We start from the raw sequence: 20,666 nt of genomic DNA, 5'->3' as shown, positions 1-20,666 counted from the left end.
TCTTTCTTTCTTTCTTTCTTTCTTTCTTTCTTTCTTTCTTTCTTTCTTTCTTTCTTTCTTTCTTTCTTTCTCTTTCTCTTAGATTGTATTTATTTATTTGACGGAGAGAGAGAGTGCAAGCACAAGCAGGGAGGCGGGGAGCGGCAAACAGAGGGAGAGGTAGAAGCAAGCTCACTGCTGAGCAGAGAGCCCAATGTGGGATTCGATCCCAGGACCCTGAGATCATGACCTGAGGCAACAGACTGAGCCACCCAGGCACCCCAGAAAATTATTTCATGAATGAAATCATGATTAGAAGGAAAGAAAACTTTGGTTTCCCAGTATTTGTTCTATAGTTACTTATTATTTTGTAGATATGGCAATGAAGTTTCCATGATACTCAACATTTTTTTTTTCAAGGTGAAATGATGTATTCAGAATTGGAGCCATACATGGAAATTATGACTTTAACTCTAAATTTATGCAATAATTGTAAAACTGCTTTGCTTTAGAATGTCAAAATTATATCTCTTTTAACAAGTATCTCTTTATATACTATATAATACCAACACAGGCATTTTAATCTCATTATTTTTTCTGTGATATATTAACCATTTCACGGCATTCATTCAGTGAGTATTTAAGGAATGTCCTGGCAGCACAGTAGTAATTAAATTTTCTTTTCTTCATGAAGTTATATAGTAGGACAAGAGGCAGATGACAAATAAACATGACAAAAATGCAATGGATGAAAAGAATAGCCAAATACAGGAGTTACAGGATGCTAAAAAAAGGTCATACCTGAAGTTGCTGTATGTCCTATGTATGTTGTATTGTGGTGGCAGGTCACCAAAAGTCTGTCTATGTTCATACAAATATTACTCTATACAGACAACAGTGTGTCCAATTGTTCTTCCTTATTTTTTTTTTTTTAGAGATTCAATCCAAGAATACCATGGTTGAGGCTCCAGTGTGTTTTCAAGTATATATTGAATGCTTCCCTTATTGTACTGGGTTGAGTAGTCTGCTGTTGGTTATTCTCCAGACATATTCAGTCCAGTGTAATTTGTAGCAGAAATTATTATTTTAATAATGTTTGAGAGATATGGGGGAAATGTCCAGAAAAAAAAAAAAGAAAATTTTTTTGAGAAACAATGGAAATAATGAAGAAAGAAGAAAAGGGGCTATAGTAAGCACCCAGCAATCATTAGGAGAAACAAAGCAGGTGATCTCTTACAAAACTTACAGCTTCAGCAAGATATCAGGTAAACTGAACGGGATTTAAAATATTATGTACACATTTGTACAAATTTGATGTAATAGAAGGAGTAAAAAGTGATACTGGTTGCAAATCAGTCATTCTACTTTCAATAAATTCCATAAACCTTAGACTGGAAATGTGTCTGATGGAATTTAAGTAGGAATTAAAAGAAACAGAATCAGCCATGACATGAGTGTAGAAGTACAGCATTTAAGAGATAAATAGATCTTAGAGGGAGATTTAGATAAAAGTTTTAACTTTATAGATGAAGCTAAATTGAGGGGAACTGTTGAGTACAGACCACCTTGCAAGAGAGAAGATGTGGATAATGCTGTCATAATATAAATGTTAATGTAAGCTTAGCTCTGTTGCTTACTTATCTCATACATCTCATCACATCATATGAATGTAAACTTCATGATTGTGGGAGCTATCTCTCATGTACTGCTGAAATCCTGTTGTTTAGCACAGAACCTGGTATGATAGTTCTATAAATCCTCATAAATAATTCTTATAAATGCTTGATTACTACATTGCTTGCTGAATAAACAAGTGAAGGAATGATGAATGAAGAGATGGCTGACTCTATGCAGACTATGATGAGCCAGAGAGCCAACAACAGGGCATCTGACAGAACTTGACTTACTTTTGGAAAAATTTCTCTCACACTTCTAAGAAATAATGAGAAGAATTGCCTCTTTAATCTTAGTTCTAATAAAAGTAAAATCAAAATTACTGAGTGTGAAACATATGCCAAAGCACTTTGCTTATGTTAAATTGATTCACCCCACAACCCCCCGAGACATGTTATCCTCCATGAGAAGAAAAAGAAACCAAAGTCTAAGAGAATTTAAGTAAATTACCCAAAGTCACACAGCTTGCAAACAGCAGAGCTCGATTTGAATGCACCTGGCTGACTGCACAGCCAAAGCCCGGTGCTTTTCTCTTCTTCCATTCTCCCTTCTATTGTAACATGATTTGGAGAAGTGGTGTTTAAGAACCTAGGAGGATGTGATATTATTAACTTAGAATTTATAAAAACATGGAGAGGAACATTGAATGTAATTTAACCTCTACCCTAGACTTTAAGGAGGAGACACATTTCAAAAATGTTGAGAGAAAAGAGACTTGATTCCATGGTCATCCATTTTGAACTGGAAGGTGGTTCCAGTGTTATAAAAGACTCTGAAACATGAAATTACCAGTAAAATCACTGAGCTGCATTCTTCTAAATCCTGGCTCTGTCCCTTACTAGTGTATAATTCTGGGGACAGGGCTTCTTGGCACCTCATGTTCCTCATTTATAAAACAGTGGTGACAGCCATACTTTTCCTTAAAAAAATTGGACAATTGCATGAGATGTAAATGTAAAGAAAATTTAGAATGAACGATTGGCACATAGTAGACATTTAATGAATGTTAGCTATTATACTGAAGATGGAGACATTCAAGTGTCCAAATGGTTCTATAACACAAGACACAGGGTCAAACAAGTGGCAGTAGAGAGAAGGGAGTAAGTCAAGACAGTAGGGGACAAAGGTCAGTGGAACCAATTGGGACGGAGAAGTCAATTTTCTTTAGAGAGAGGGTTGCAATAGCAGTCTAAATTTCTGAAGAATAAAATGAATCTGGAAAAGTTGAATACGGTCTGCTGTGGCTCTGGGTGGCATGGGTGGTATGGTCTGACTGGCCATCAGCTGTTCAGAGAATAAAAATATCAGGAATCACAAAGAAGTTAAAATCTGGGGAAAAGCGACTACAATTTATAGGATTAAATATAATAGAAGTAAATATAAAGGTCTGCATTGAGGTCAAAAGGTCAAGATAATGTGGAAAGATTGGCATCACCTTGGAGAAAAGTTTGTTTATTGATTACTGAAAATTATCTTTATATAAGATACTTACCACTAATATTGCATATTTTCTTTTACATGTTCATCCACAATGTGTTCCTACTAGAATGTATGTTTCCAGATAGCAGGGAGCTCATGCAACTTGTCCACAGAAGCCCACGATGTGCTTAGCACAGTGAGCGGCACATAGGATGTACTCCAGAAATATTTTTCAAAGAAGGTACTGATTTCACCTTACCTTTGTGGGGAAAGTTGCTTAACCTAAGCTCCAGAGTCTTCATCTGCAAAACTGTTATAATAAATGAGATAATACACGTAAAGTGCTTGGCGTGATGCCTGGCACATTGCAGCTTCTCATAAATACTAATTTTATTCTTCCTGCCTAGTCCTGTTGCATGGTGGATAAATCCTATGCTTTGTAGAGACACTCAGTGGTACGGAATGACACAGGACTGGTCTTCTTTAAATACCATGCCTCACAAACTACATAATCCTTTATGTATTTTATCTTTGCTAGAAACTCCTAAATTATTTTACAATGAAAGTTGCTATTTACACTATATCTTTAGTAAAATATTGATAAAAGTATCAAAGAAATTCATTTATATTAAATTCAGTAAACACTTACTGATTTTTATTACATAACATAAAGATGATGCTATTTTTGTCTTCAGAGACTGTATATATGGCCCAGCTGGGTGGACTTAGATTAAATAGCTATATTGCAAGGAATATATTTTTAAAAATGTAAAGAGGAACTGGAGTCACCATCATCTTCAGCAGATGATTTCTTTTTTTTTTTTTAACAAGCTGGTATTGAACTCTTGGAGACATCAATTTCAATACTACTAATCACCTACTCAGAGTTTCCTCGGGTTAGACAGAAGCGCTGCAAAGCAGTAAAACAAATCACGGAGGATTATTTAGCTATTTTTTTTTAACTCCAACTCCAAATGAAAACAATTATATTGGAGACATGCATTTAAGAAATGGGTGAATCATAAGGTCAAATTATCTTTAAAACAGAATCAAATGACCATTGAAATTCGTTACAAAAGACATTTGGCTTAGGAAAATTGTTTCTTTTACTTGAGACTCAGCATTTATACATTTGCTGTTTTAAAATTACTTCTAAAGATTATCTCTGTATTATAATGGAATTGTTGTGCAAATATGGCTTAAAACATAAAATGAGGGCTATTATGGTTTCCCTTATGGTTCCATCATGATCTGTAAAGAGGCCTCCCAGGTCTCTGTGCAGTCTGCCCTCTGCTGCCCTCAGACTGCGCTGCCACAGTCCCATCACATCCGCCTGCTTATCAGCCCTGAAAGAAAAAGCAAATTCTGAGCTCCATCGGAGACTCCCTAGATGCAGCCTAAATTCAAATTAAGAAAATCAAATACTATCAAAGGCTGATTTTGGAAGAATGCTTTCCACCACTAAAAACCAAAACAAAAAATAATGTATCTTAAAAGGCCAGTTGAGCATAGGGCTCATTATCAAGAAAAAAGGTAGGATATGGCAGCAACTTTCAATTTATCACATTTAACTCTCTGCAAGGATTATACATTAATTGTAGAATTTCTGAAGACGAGTGCTTCTACTAGGAAAATAATCTCTACAATAATATGCTTAGTAATGAGTTCAGTCTTCATTATTTCATAGATTCCTTCATAGGAAAAAACAAGCAAACAAACAAAAACAACAACAAATTATAGCTGGAGCAAGTTCTACTTTTTCTTCCCATAGATATTTAAAAAAATTAAGCAGAGATTCAAATACATTTACTTACTGATCGTATGCTAACTTGTAAAATTTCTTCTTTTAAGCTTGGTGCCAAAACTCTTATACTTTAAACAAACATAGGAAGTAAATTCTAGGAAAGGAAAAGCATGTACTGAAACTCTAAAATATGGCTTAGAGTTCATAAATCACAAAATGAAAATTTATTTCATTAATTTAAACAAGCTGCCAGACTTTATGAAAGACATCTTCATATTCTAATTTGGCATTTAAAATGTGATAGGTCTATAGTCTTATTTTAACCTGAAATGATCAAAATCAGGCTACTTAATACTTCATTAACTGTAATCCATTAAAGAAGATGACTAAATTCAGAATCCACTAGTTGAATATGTGATAATAGCTGACATTTTGTGGTATTAACAGTTTATAATTGTCTTTTTGCATATGGAATATTATTGATATGATTAGCACTATACAAAATGAATAGCAAGTTATGTGTCTTGCAGAGGAAGAGCTAGCATTTTTTTTAATTATATATATAGCATTGGAAAACTCACAAATCTGAGAATTGGGTCTTAATTGAACTATTATGAATTAATTTGTTAGGGGACGAAGCAGACTTTTGGGTGATTTTAATGACGAGCTATATTGAATTTCTTGCACAATAGCATGCGTGTCTTTGATGATTATCAACCTCAGAAATAGATCATTTTAAACAGCCAAGGTGGCAATTATAGAAGGTTGTCAGATTACAAAAATTCAGCAATTACACAAGTATTTTATCAGGGGATGATTCAGTGTAGGTATGGGTTTTTAAAATATATATATATAAATTTCTGTTACATCTCTTTATAATAAAACATTTTACTCTCTCTCAAGATCTCTCTAGTTTAACAAAATCCTCCCACCAGATATGCAAACTAGAGCCAGGCTAGTCATTTTGGAATTGTGGGGAAAAAAAAGGGGGTAATAACGTGTTGCGTTACACTCTACTGTTCCAATTCATTTCAATGAGAATCAGTCAATAAAAAGTCTCTGTTTCAGCAAAGGCGGGAGGAGAAACAAAAGGACTTAATGAAATGATCTGTTTACAAAATGCTAAGTGAGGGTTCTATGAGAAAACAGCATTAAATCCAATTTTTGTTTCCTAATGCAATTTAGGAAATCTCATATTCTCCCAGTTTTTGCTTGTCATTTTTTTTTTTTTTTTTTGTAAATGGACTGAGGCCTGTGGCCTTTTTTCTTAATGTTAATTTTTTTTAAAAGCTGTTTAACTTTCTTTCTCTTCAACTTTGCTACAGTATTTCTAAATAGCCCAGAAGAGATAAATCAACGTCTGAACTGTAACCTTACACTTATATACTTGTTAAATGACTTTTTTACAGTCTGTTATTGCTAGAAATTGGATGGCTTTTAAACTAATGCTGTCTGGCGGGCAAAAGTGAGTGAAACCGCGAAGCCTGGAGGAACACTAATTACTTGTTTTAATTAGCAGCAACTTTCACTAGAGTATAATCTCCCTACAGGCCACTTTTCGGTAGGTGTGGAAAAAAAAAAAATCATGTAGGAACAAACTGATAATCTCTTACTCGCGCCTAAATGAGAGCAGACCTCTGCATCTAGTGTAGACATATTCTGTACTAGCCTCTAAACCCGCCGGGAACAGGGCCTACCAGGCTTGGCTACCCAATTCAAAGATCTTTAGCAATCAGTTGCACTATAGAGCTCCCTATTTTATGCTGCTACATCATAAAAGTGGTCCTTTTGTTACATTTCCATCCTGAAAAGGGTCTTAATCCCTTTCTTTTCAGACCAGTCTATGGCAAATTCCATTGGGACATCCCATTCGCCACAAGGACTGAAATGACCCACTCCGAAAGCAGCGTGTGAAGCTTTGAGCCTTTTTTCCCCCTGCCACTCTCCAGAGAACATTAAATCAGACTTTTCATTCCCCTCACCATAGGGGGAACCCCCTTAATGATGACAGAGAAAGAAAAATTCCATCACACTGTCCTATGATACCATTCTGTTGTCAAGCAGACGTTTCCCTGGTCAGAGAATCAAACATGGCTTCCAGCAGGTGGATGGTGTTGAAGGTCAAAGGCAGCCAAATGCAGAGGTTACACACAGAGGAAGCGCAGGTTCCCACAGCAAATTAAGTCATCTGTGAAGCCTTCTCATTTCCCAGCGACTAAATTTATGACGGCTCTAAAGGGTCATCATTGCTTGCATGCTCATGTGTTTAATGAAAGTAGTTGAGAGTTTAGGAGAGCGAGATCGGCCCAATTAAAACGCATACATGAGCTACATGTTTAGAGGAATGAATGAAATATTAAAATCTGTGTATGTGACTCTTTTATTAGTTATTAAGGAGATAGACACTTCATAATATTTAATAATTTAAAAATCAGGCCTTAAATAACAGATTGAACGTGGGTGTACTTCCAAAGTAAAAGTGGAGGTATTGGGAAATAGTAACATTTTTTTCTTTGATTAGAAAAACTATTTTAACTTTTACCTTAAAGATACTGAAAAAAACCCACAATATTATGGTTGTGTAATGCTATTATAAATCTTGATTATTATTGTGTGGTTTTATAGATAGCTCAAAATATGCATTTCATTTAAAAAAATCAAAGCTGACTTAAAATAATTTTTTACAAAATAAAAAATATGGAGGAGTAAATTAGTAGTTTTCATTAGATTTAATGACCTGAGCTTGGTTAACTTTATTCAAATTAAAAATAAAATTTTTTTCATAGATTTTACCATATTTATTTTTTTTATTTAAAATACCTTTTAAATTATACTGTAGCTCTTGCTCAAAAGATGAGATTGAATAAGACTCCATTCTATTTTACACAAATGACTTAGAGAATAAACTTTCACAGGTGTTGACATGTCCAACTGTAAATAGTGATATCATTATAAATACTCCCTTGATCTGATTATGATATTTTTTAAATGTAGATATTTGTTGAAAAAATATTCATTTTCCAATTAATAACTGAGGAGGGGCCTTAATTGAAAGGTTCTCTCACCCCTCTACAGGTATAACTTCTTGCAAAGTTATTTCTATATAGGGAGCTATTATTTTGTGTATATATAAATATATATAAATATAAATATATATATATATATATATATATATGACTTCACGTGGTAATATATACACATTTATTTATCCCCTACTCCAGGATTTAAAAATTTCTGAATTATGAAAATAACCTTAGAAAATAAAAGCAAACTCAAAACTAAGCATATCAACTCTAGAATACAACAGATATTTTATTCTGCCATTTTTATATTACTCAGGTGATATTTTCCCGTGCTTTGTTATTTAAAATATCAAGGAAACAAACCCTCCAAAATGCTTAAACTGTAACTTCCCTTTTGTTGCTGCAGAGTATTTCTCCCCAGAAATTTATTTTAGCTTGCATAAAGGTACCTTTAGTTACTGTTTTGTAAAAAGTGAAAACTCACAAAGCCTTTATACAAATGATTGAATCTTTGGCCTGAGATTCGTTTTCTTCAATGGGGAAGGCTTGTGGTTTGGTTGTGTTCAGGGTGCAGCTTGCTGGAGGGTGGGGTATGCTGTGCATGAGATAGCAAAAAAAGATCTGAATGAGTATAAGTAAACATCCAGAATAAAGGAGCAGTTGAAAGGGGCTTTGTGAACTAGGGGTGTTGCAGTGGAGGAGAATGGGTGAGGGTGGGGCTGCCCCAACCCTTTGTTTCCCCTCACAGTAGTGCCTCTGAGGGACCTGCATTGTGCCCTGAATGAACTGACCATCTCTCAAATGGGCTAATAGTCCCCCTATAAGCACATTTAAACTATCTAGCCTAAATATTTAGAGTTATTTAGGGCTCTTTTTTCATTAATTAGTGGCTACCTACCTACCACTCCTCAATATTCTGTACACTCTGTCCCTGATACTTTCTACAAGACACATGCTGAAATCCCTGGCTAAAAGTTATGACTGGGACTTGGTGCTATTGAATTAAGTCTGAAGAAAAATCATTTAATTTTCATAAGATTTATATGCTATTTAGAGAGACTGCACATCAAATGAGATGCAAACTCAAACACAATTTATTCCTATTTTCAAGTTTTAATTTCTGGACAGAAAGGTTATTTGAGCACAGTTTTCATTTATTTGCTCTTAAGTGTGAGAAGAAAACCCATGTCTGAAGAGTTGTCTTGCAGAATCTACGCACCACAGAGGAAAGTTGACTTGGTATAGGCTGCAAAAAGATTAAAAAAGGAAACAGATTTTTTTTTCCTTTCACTAAATATCAAAGTATTTGTGTTTTATAATTCTGAAGATTCTCTAGGTAGGTATCTTGATGGGAAATCAAACTTGAAAGTCCATGAGGGACTCAACCACAATTTCCAAGTGTCATTTAAATTCCATTACTAACTTTTTCAGTATTGTGACCAGTGATTAACCTCCTAGGGAAACACCATCAATAAAATGACTTAAATTAAGTACTGAAAACCTAAGTATAGGAGCCATGTGTACTTTACTGTTATTTATAAATGTACATACATGTATCATATAGCTGATAGCTTATTTGATAAGGCGTTATGTAAAGGGTAAATTTTTCTTCTGAGGTAACAAGTGATAAAACTATAAGGGATTTTAATTATTGACCTTTGAAACAAACATTCCTGACTCAAAATAGCTTCACCAATTCTGTATAAGGCAAAAATTTGAAGGTGTCGTCATACTTAGCATTTTGGTAATGTAATTCTTTTTATCTTTGGAGAATATTTGTCTTTGACTTTGAAATATAAATGCCAAAACAAAGATAATCTTATATTTGAGAAGATGTGATAATATAAACAAATATTTTAATTATAAATAATTATAACTTTATCAGTACTTAAATATGGGTTCTGGTTACATGGCTGTGTTCAAATTGTGAAAATTAATTAAGCTGGTGTTTATTATTTGTTTCCTCTCAGTATGTATATTTTATTTCGATAAATATCCTATTTAAAATTTTAAATAATTTCCAGAATCATAGAACTCCAAGAGTTACCTTACAAATTGTCTAATACAGATTTTCCAATGGGTCTTTCCTTTTTTTTTTTTTTAAGATTTTATTTATTTATTTGACAGAAAGAGAGAGACAGAGAGACAGCGAGAGAAGTAATACAAACAGGGAAAGTGGGAGAGGGAGAAGCAGGCTTCCTGATGAGCAGGGAGCTCAATGCAGAGCTTGATCCCAGGACCCTGGGATCATGACCTGAGCTGAAGGCAGACACTTAATGACTGAGCCACCCAGGCGCCCCTGGGTCTTTCCTTTTTGAATGGACAATTTTATACCCAGACTATTTTGGCAGGGTGGAAGCCCTAGACAACCCACTTATGGCATCTTTAAAAAGGGTATAAACAATAAACATGACAGAACTCTGAAAACCAAGATACGAACTATAATTACAAAATGTTGTTAAATTTTCTAAGTGATAGCAAGTTGCACAAGACAAGTTTGTTTACCTCCAAGAACTCAAAATACAGAAAGGACAAAGTTAGACATATTCATAAGTAAGTGTGCCAGTTCTTCTGACTGAAATACAAAAAATTATGGAGTATCTTTGATAGATGCTTACAATGTTATTTTTCCAGAGGTTTTACCTGAATAATAGTTATTTTTCTTAACAGCCCTGTGAAATAGTTACTATTATTTCCACTTACAGGTGGAGAAACTAAGACTTTAAAATCATCAAAAAACATAAAGTTAGTAAGTGTTGAAGAATGGATTTGAGTGAAGGCAGTCTGACTCTGGAATCTATGTTCTTCTCTACTATTGGAGACTAAAATATTTCTTAGGTCCCCTAGAGGTCTCCAAGAGGGAGGAAGAAAATGTAGAGTTCTTAACTTCTTCAGATGAAATGCATATTCAATATGAATTAGACAATGACAGAATTCAAAACATGTGTTCTCCAACTTGTTAATTTAGACCTTGAAATGGATTTACACATAGAAATGCTATTATAAATTTATTCCCCAGTTTACAAATATCTGTTTAACTCCTAGTTAAGATTTTCTGTGCCAAACTTATGGATCAGTTTGCTGTGTTTTAAGTCTTATGAAGTATTCATTGTCTAATATATACTTATTGAGTATGTACTCTGTGCCACAGCAAAACATTACACTGATTATTAGGCCCCCATATTCTAACAGAAGAAACATGGAATTATTGAATGCATTGTGGTAAGTCCTATAGTAAATATGCTTTCATAGTGTTTTAGGAGTACAGTAGAAGGTAGATTTATCTTGCCTAGTGGATTTGGGGAAGACTTTAAATTACATATATACTGTTACAGAACTGTTTGTCATTATTCTTTTATGCCCCTTAATGGTAGAACTATGATTTTTGGTCCTTGTTTATCTAGAACTCAATTAACATAGTTTTGGAGAGTCTAAATATTGTTGAGATTTTAATACATGATTGAAAATTCTTTAACACTTCTCAATGGAGAGGAGGGGTCAGTGTTTCCTCCCTTTCAATTTGGGAGGCCATGTGACTGCTGTGAACACTAGAGAGTGCTGGGAATGGCCCTATATCTGAGACCAATTCATTAAAGGCCATGGTGCTTGTCTTATTTGCCAGGACAGAACACTTGCTCTTGGAGCTGTGAGCTGCCATATAAAAGGTCTGACTTGGAATCATATATTTTGAGAATTAGTCAAGTGAGAAATATGACTATTAAAATGAAAAAAAAAAAAAGAAGTCTGACTAACTAGAGGCCTTCATGTTAAAGATGATCCAGTCAAGATTCCCAACTGAGCGTTGCCTTCCTTCCATCCATCCCCAAGAGGGTACTAGAAATGTGAATGGAGCCATCTTGGATTTTAATGACCGCTGAACTTTACCAAGTTACCTCTATCCATGGTACATGGAAAAAAAAAAAAAAAAAAAGGAGTCTCCCAGCCAGGCTCCATCCAAATTCCTGACCCGCAAAATCATAAGGTATAATAAAGTGGTGGGTGCCTGGGTGGCTCAATTGGTTAAGTGACTGCCTTCAGCTCAGGTCATGATCCTGGAGTCCCTGGATCGAGTCCCGCATCGGGCTCCCTGCTCAGCAGGGAATTGCTTCTCCCTCTGACCCTCCCCCGTCTCATGTGCTCTCTCTCATTCTCTCTCTCTCGAATAAATAAATAAAAAATCTTTAAAAAAAAAAGGTATAATAAAATGGTTATTATTTAAAGCCACTAAATTATGAAAAAATTCATTACACAGCTCTACATAGCTGTAACAAACTAGACAAACATGTTCAAAATTATCTTCCATATATTAAAATATTTGACTTTCATATCTCTCTAACTATACTCTTATCTCTTTCTTTCCTTCATTAGAATTGCTGAATGAATGAATAAAAGATAGAATTATCAATCAGGGCTTTTACACTAAATAAACACACAAAATAAATATAATAAATTGTGATAAATGCTCTGAAGTAAGTTAAGATGGTGTTGTGAAGAACAACTTTTAGGAGAATCTAGTCCACATTAAGTGCTCAGAGAAAATTACTCTTCAGAAGTGAGATGAAGGGTGGGAAGGAGTAGGTGGGAGGAAATTAAAAGAATGAATTTTCGAAGAAGAAAGAATAGCTAGGTGGCAAGTCTATAAAATAGGAAAGAGATTGGAATATTCTAGAAACTGAAGGAAAGAGAAATAACCACTATAACTGAAACATAAAAAGCAAATAAGAGGGCAGCTCAAAGTGATTTTGGAAATGTGGCTCAAGAGCCATATTATAGAGGAAAACATCTTTTAAGAACTTGGATTTAATCCAAAATTCAATGGGAAATTATGTAAATTCTTTATAGGCATTAGCTATTATTATTTCTACTTATGTTGTAAAATATTTGCCAGATCTCTTTCTAATAAAACATTATATTTATAATACTAATATAACATTGAACTTTTAATATTTTTTTCTTTGTAGAAATTTGAATGCTTCTCAAACCAAAAGCAGGTTCTCAGCAGAAAGAATAATGCCATTTCTTCCCATAATTTGTCCCTACATGGTAACTCCTAGGCAGCCTCTGGAAGCTACCACAGCACAGGAGTTAAGTGGAAAAAGAAAAAGGGCTCCAGGGAAACAGAGAATCGAGGTCCATCTGTTGTCAACACTGAAAAAAAAAAAACAAAAAAACACATTCCCAATGGTCATAGTGAGGGCCCAAACAGTATTTCCCATGGCAGTTGTGAGGTTTAAATAAAATAATCTATATATTTCTCTCATGACATGATGTGCCACACAATGGTGTTTTAGTAAGTGTTGGTTATTATTGTTACATTTGATGTATAATTATGATGAGGTAACTTTTCTCCCAAAATGATGTAAAGCGTACTTGTGAAGTAAGCATTCACAAGCTGAGTATTTCTTGTCAGTAGTCCCTATTTAGGGAGACTAGCTTTTCTCTTATAAGTTATGGGCAATATACCAAGCTGTCACTGAATAGAGCCATTATTTTGAGGGCAAGTGCGTTAACTAATTTTATAAATAAGCCCAGACAAAAGTTTGATTGCTTAAAAAGGAAGATTTTGCTCCTTTCTCACGTACCATTTAGGATCACTTCACCCAAACTTGGATAGTTAATGTAATCTAATAAGACTAAGGAGGTGTGAACTCTACTTCCTCCTCTTTGCTTCACACTCCAACATGCCACAGTTGTAAGAATGTGGTCATTACTCCCAAATCAGTTTTCTTTCTCTGTGTCTTCCCCCATCTGCATCTAGATGAAGAAGCTCCTGCAGGGGATTCCCAGGGGAGAGGTATAACCATGAGATGCAGGGACCGTGGTTCCCTAAATCACCATGTGAGAGCTCTCAAACCAAACCCTGGGCTTGAGCTGCTGTGTGAGCAAGAAAGAGACAATTTGCCTAGTAAGCCACTCATTGAGATCTTTGGATTTTATGTTTGGCTATTGGAGTAACTTGATTAACTACTTGAGAGACTGCAGAAAATACCATTCTCTCAAGATATAAATGAATTTTTAAAATTTCACTTAAAGGGGAGCCTGGGTGGCTCAGTCATTAAGCGTGTGCCTTCAGTTCAGGTCATGATCCCAGGGTCCTGGGATCGAGCCCTGCATCGGGCTCCCTGCTCCGTGGGAAGCCTGCTTCTCCCTCTCCCACTCCCCCTGCTTGTGTTCCCTCTCTCGCTGTCTCTCTCTCTGTCAAATAAATAAAAATTAAATAAATAAATAAATTAATTAATTAATTAATTAATTAAAATAAAATTAAAAATCACTTAAAATTACCATCTTTTTCTCCTCTTTAGTTGTCTGCTTCTCCTAATAGTACCATCATTTTCCCAGGCTCTCAGTCTCAAAATCTTGATGTTATCACTGGCTCTGTTTTGTTCCTCGTATATAATTTGTTCCCATCTCCAGTAAAGTTGGAATCCTCAGTGATTTTTCCACTTAGCCCTTCTTCAACAAATACAGCAGTTTATACCATTGGTATAAACTTAGATATATAAACAGTATATACCTCTTTCCTTGATCATTATTTTAGTAATTCAACCACAATTTATTTGGTTCTCAATATGTGCCGAGCATTGTGCTAGGGAGTGTATCAGTCAGTTCAGCCAGGAGACAGAAACCACACAGTAATTTGAATCTGGAAAATTCAGTATTTTAACTTATTTAACTTATTTAACTAGCAAAAAGGATTTAAAAAAGACTCTATGGCTAGACAAGTAGCAAATGCAAAAAGCACAGGGAATCAGAGAATAACACCAAAGTCCCCATATTCTATTAGCTCAGAAACTACTTGGGCCATGATACAGAAGTAAGTATTTATAACAGATTTGGATAAGTGCTATGATAGGGGTATATAAAATATTTATAGGAATATAGAGAAGTTCACTTAATCCATCCTGGGAAATGGGAGAATGATCATGGAAGAGCTGACATTTTGGGTGAGTTACGAAGAGTGAGCAAGCACTAGCTGGATGGGGCATGGGTAAAGAGGAGGAAACTCTCCAGACAGGAAACAGTAAGGGCAAAGGCCAAGACTGAGCTAGAGCATTGCTCATATGATGAATCATAAATTATGTAAGTTGCAAACTATGGGAAAAAAGTGACCCTAATCTGTCAGCATGGGCTAGATCATAAATTTGTCTGTTTTTTGTTTTTTAAATGTTATTCTAAGAAGCTTGGATTTTATCTTGAAGACATCAGAGAGTAACCTAAGGATTAGAAACAGTTGGTTAGGGTGGGGGGTAGATTGTCAAAATTAGAATCACAATACTGAAAATCCATTGCCAGGGTGAACTTGGTGTAAGTTCTGCAAGGATGGATATCTCTATTCACTGGCAAGGCCCCCACGCCTATAATAGTACCTGGTACTTAGCACAGGCTCAAATACTTGTACTTAGCAATAGTACCTGGTACTTAGCACAGGCTCAAATACTTGTACTTAGCAATAGTACCTGGTACTTAGCACAGGCTCAAATACTTGTACTTAGCAATAGTACCTGGTACTTAGCACAGGCTCAAATACTTGTAGCCGAACAAATGGACAAATGAGTGAGTGAGAGTTCATTGTGAAGATGGCACCTAATTTGACCTGGGTTAGAAGTAATTGAGTGTTCACTTGTGGAAGTTGAGGAGCCAGGTGGATATAAATCTCCAGCTCAAGAGCGATTCTGTCAAGAAATTTAGTTTGGGGAGGTGCCAAGATACAGGCAGGATTTGAGCTCTTGAGTTTAAATAAAATCATTTAAGGAGAGTATAATGGAATGATATGAAATAGACTTTAGGAAACTTCAGTAGTTACTACAGAAGTAGAGAAAAAGGAGTCAGAAATGAGATTGAGACATAACCAAAGATTTTGGACAAGATCATGAGAGAAAGGAAATTCGAAGACAGGGGAGGAGAGAGAGATCAAGAAAGAAGCAATAGTGGACTGAGCGTAAGAGTCAAGTGAGATTAAAAAAAAAAAAAGTAATGTTAGTATCTTTTAATCTGGCTTTTTCTCCCTAATCTTATAATACAGCCTACATGTTGCTCTCTGTGGAGCCTTCCTAAAGTCTAGTTCTAATCATTTAACTTCCTCTTTAAAAACTTTCAATGATTCCTCATTGCCCTTGATTCATGATCAGGAATAATCAAGGAGGCCTTACCCTCAGGACAGGTGTGACCTCTGCTTTGAGTCCCATTGCATTGCACTGGGACTTGCCACACTCAGCCTTTTCAGTAGTATTTGTGTACTGTTCGTACCACATCTGTAATCCCCCTCAACTGGACTGTAAGTTTTCTGAGAACAGGAGCTGAGTCTCACTCTTTGTATCTCTGCAGATTTAGCATGATGCTTAATTTTTAGAAAATAAAATGTATTAAATACGATATTCTAAAAATCGAACTAAATTGCCTTTCCTGATAGTGCTATTAATTAACATTGAAACCTATAAGTTAGGTAAGATACTCCCATTTTGCCTCTTCAGTGGACCAAAAATTCCTTCCTACATTACTCTTATGTGGAAAACCAGAGCTTCAAACCAAGGCTGTGTGCCCTTCAAGACTGAAATGTTTTCCACGCTGTACCACACTATGGATGGAAGGACACCAAGAGATATTTATTTAATTAAATTGGTTTAAGTTGATAATGACCTTGGAAATGGTTTTCTGTTGTGTTGGTAGAGCTCTTTGCTTTGCCTTTTTGCCTCTTATTTTAGTTATATGATTTGGATGATGATATAGCAGGCAGGGGTGGGGGATACAAGGACAATAAGTTGTAGAGGACAGAATTAGGATTTTGAATGATGCTGACAGGTTGAAATGATGGGTTAAAGTGAATGAGTTGAAATTTAACAGGAAGAATTCTGGAGGATGTATTAGCAGTGGGAAGGCTCAAAAGGTGAAAGAGCAGTTAGGATGGTTTTAAACAGTCCAGGAGAGAAGAAATGAGGACTGAACTCTGTTAATGGGAATGGATGTGAGTGACACGGTGCATTTAGAATATATATACCTTGACAAGTGAATGGATGCAAGGATGAGGAAGAAAGATTCAAATGGGACTTTAAATATTTGAGCCTGAATAAGCCAGAAAAGGTGAAGACATTGGCAGAGACAGAGAGGTCAGAAAAGGGGCCTGGATGGGGAGTGGAATGAGAGGAAGCACAGGGATTTCGGCTTCGGGAATGCAAGTAATTCAAGTGGACATAAAACCATTTTCTTTTTGAAAATTGGGACACTATTGATTCACCTCATTTATTTTAGGCAAGGTGTTAAACCTATTCATAAGTTTTACAGCTACATAGTATTGAGCAAATACTTTGTGCCACCAACAAAGCAGAGTGCTTTATATACATCCTCTCACCTAATTGCCCTAACTTGCCTTGAAAGTCCATTTACATCTGAGGAAATTGAAGCTGGCAACTAGAAAAGACAACTTAAGATAACCAGAGACATTTTTTAAGACATCCAAAGACATTGGTGGAAATCACTAAAGCTCATATTGAATTCATTATTAAAGCTTCTATTAAATGAAATTGCTCTCTTTTTGTAATATTTCTGCCTAATGCAAACCATTAGTTAAGCTGTGTTCATCTCAATGGACTTAATACGTCACTCTGTTCCCTGTTTTGTCACCATTTTGGCATTTACTCATTGGCTGAATCTATCTGTTCCTGACCTTCTTGCTTAAGGAGGAGCTCTAGCACCTGGAACTAAAATTCTGAGTCTGATCCATCAGGCCTACCCTAAGCTGGCCTTATTCCCCCACTCTGAGGAAAGGAACTTGGATATTCTCTGCCAGGTTTGTCTTCTTGAAACTCTCCCTCCAGCTTCAAAATCTAGTTCAAACAATAATCCTAGAAAGCCCAGAGAGAGGAGGAGAGTTTCAAGAGTGAATATGAGAAGAAAGATATTCCAGACAATAGAAACAGTATGTGCAAAGCAGACTAAGGTAATTGTCTTAATGATACTTGTTATACTTTTTTCAGTATAAAGAGTCTTGACAGTGAAGGTTGAAGATGAAGACTTAGAGATTCATAGTTCTGTGTTTTACTTTCATCTCCTCAGAACAAGTGGTTTTCCCTTTTTGTTCATTTTTGTATACCAAGCATAGCTGAAGTGGACTTCCCTGTTTCCAGTCTTACCCTTAAAACTTTCTGTCATCTTTGACTTACTCTCCTTGGTGATGGTCACAAAGGTCCATGACATTTTTTTATTTATAAATCTTAGCTCATCAAAACTCTGTGGTTTCTGAGGATAGTCCTTCTTTATCTCTTCATAGATTTTGCTTTTGTTTTTGTTTGGTTCAACTGTTCTGCCCACAAGAATCTTCTTTGGGGAGGGAGTTCTAGACACCAGATCATGCCTACAATGTTGCTTTATTTTATCAATGGCTTTCTGAAAAGCCTAAGGTACATGTTTAAGAATCTCCAATAGGCAATTTTCATGCTTTCATGAACTCATAGATGACATATGGCAGTTAACTGTTGGTTGTTCCTCCCAATGTTTAATTTTTCTTTATGTCCTCAGTGATAAATTCACAAGTTTTACTGAGATATAGAATAAAGACCATATTTCTCATGTTCATGGGCCTAAATTATGGCCAATTGGATGTAAGTAGAGATTATGTTTTGTGTATATCGGAAGTGTCTTTCAAGGAAGGTGATAAAAACTTTTCTTTTAATAAAGTTGAAATGATTGGCACTCTAGCTGTCATCTCAGACTGATTAAGAGGGCCCCATCAGAAAAGCAGTAGCAGTAATGATGGCCAGCAGAATATGTAGCATTTGCCATGTGCCAGGAATTACTCTTTACACTTTGCCTATGTTAACTCATATGCAACTCATGTGCATATAATAATCATATGAAGTGGAGATCTCAGTTCCCTTATCTCTAAGTAGTGCTTAAGAGCAGGGTTCATATAGCCACATTGCCACATCGATGCTGCTTTTTATCATCTGTACCTTACTTAGCAAGTAAAGAGTTAAAAAGAACAGGCCCTATATGTGAGAAACACTCATTAAATGTTAGCTACTGTTACTTTTGAGTACTTATTAGAAATTACTACCCACAGTTCCAATTAACAATTTCCATTAAAGTAATTTATAGTTAGTAATTATAAATCTATTTACAGATGTAGATATGGAGGCACAGAGAAGTGAAGTGACTTGCCAAAGATTGAACAACTAGAAAGTGGTGAAGTTAGATTCTATGTCCATGTTCTTAATCCATCCCGTTTTGAATGAAGGGCTGAGAGGGGCCTGGAATCTGCACGAATGTGTGATGTTGCTACCCTAACCCTGGAGAGCTGACCTTTGAACGTTTTCAGCAAAGATTCTAATCTTATGCACTATGCCAGTTAATTTGGATTTTCTCTTGCATGCAGCTAAACTTAATTCCAACCGTATCATGTCTTAATTTCTCCCAAGGGCATTTCCACTTTCAGATCATTACCCAGTTCTTTCTTCTAGATCAGAGTGAAGTGCAGAGTAACAATTTCTTGTTCCCCTTGTATCTTCTGTGAGGTAAATTATCAGCAACATTAGTGAAGCATTTTAAACAGGAAGTTCAAGTTTTAATGGAGTTCATGTTCTCAGATATGTGGGTAGATGTAGGCTGCATAGCTCCGTCAGCATCTTCCCCCAGGTCTGTATCATTTATTGCCTATGTTAGGAGATCATTGTTCACATCCTCTGCATGCTTGGGCATTTAATAGTACACTTTCACCAGCGAAGCACTAGCGTCTCTCTCTTTTTTTTATTTTCATCCGGTCTCAAGCATGCTTCTATCTTCATGGTCATGAAGTTTAGTAGAAATACCTATCTGACTAGTTTATGTCCAAGACCTCTTGTAGCTAAACTCATGATTTTAAGAACAAGAAGGTATTGAGAAATGGTGGACCTCTTTGTTTAACACAAGCGCTTCATTGTTTCCGCTGGGAGTGTCTAACGGAAATACGGGGGGATTTGAGTCTTGCTTTGAGCTTTGGCTCTTGGGAACTATTAAAATTGTTTGGTATAAAATGTCATAAGTTAAAAAGCAGGGCAAAATGACGAGCAAATTATTAACATTTAAACTAACAAATTTAGGGATGCCTGGGTGGCTCAGGCGGTTGAGCATCTGACTCTTGATTTCAGCACAGGTCATGATCTCAGGATCATGAGATCGAGCCCTGAGTCAGGCTCCATGTTGGGCATGCATCCTGCTTGGATTTCTCTCTTTCCCTCCTCTGCCCCTCCCCTGCCCCTGCTCATGCTCTCTCTCTCTCTTTCACAAAAAAATTTTTTTAAATAAAAATTAAAAAAAAATAAACTAACCAATTTAGACGTATAGTTGAATCTAATCTAATATTTTCTATTTGTTTTATCTGATGCTGCTATTAGATAATGTTTAGCTGTAGTATAGAAACTCATCTATAGATCTTATTTTCTATAATTTCAATGATATGGCTAGATAAAGAAATTCACATTAGCACATTTTAATAATTTGCTTTTTTACTTAATTTTGTTTTTATGAATTCTCAGAAGTGAGAACTGGGGAATCCATAAGTGTTTGAACATGAGGAGGCAAAAAAATTATGTGTAAATTTTAGGCTGGAATAACCAAATAGAATATCTTTTGAAAACTGGTCCGTCTTTTGTTACTGCTGCCTAAGCAGTCAACCACAAGGATGTTTTGATTTAACCTCAAATCTTCTCAGATATACTCAGAGGTGTAACACTAACACACTAAAGTAAATACCACAAAATATCCTTTGCCTTTGAAACATAACTGCTGTCATAATGACCATCTGCCGGCTGTAAGTTTCGAACATTCAGTGACCTCTGACATTTATGACAAATTAT

Source organism: Neomonachus schauinslandi, chromosome 7 (genome assembly GCF_002201575.2).
Source record: "Neomonachus schauinslandi chromosome 7, ASM220157v2, whole genome shotgun sequence".
Lineage (NCBI taxonomy): Eukaryota > Metazoa > Chordata > Mammalia > Carnivora > Phocidae > Neomonachus > Neomonachus schauinslandi.
The sequence above is the reverse complement of the archived record's forward strand: the minus strand, read 5'-3'. Positions refer to the sequence as shown.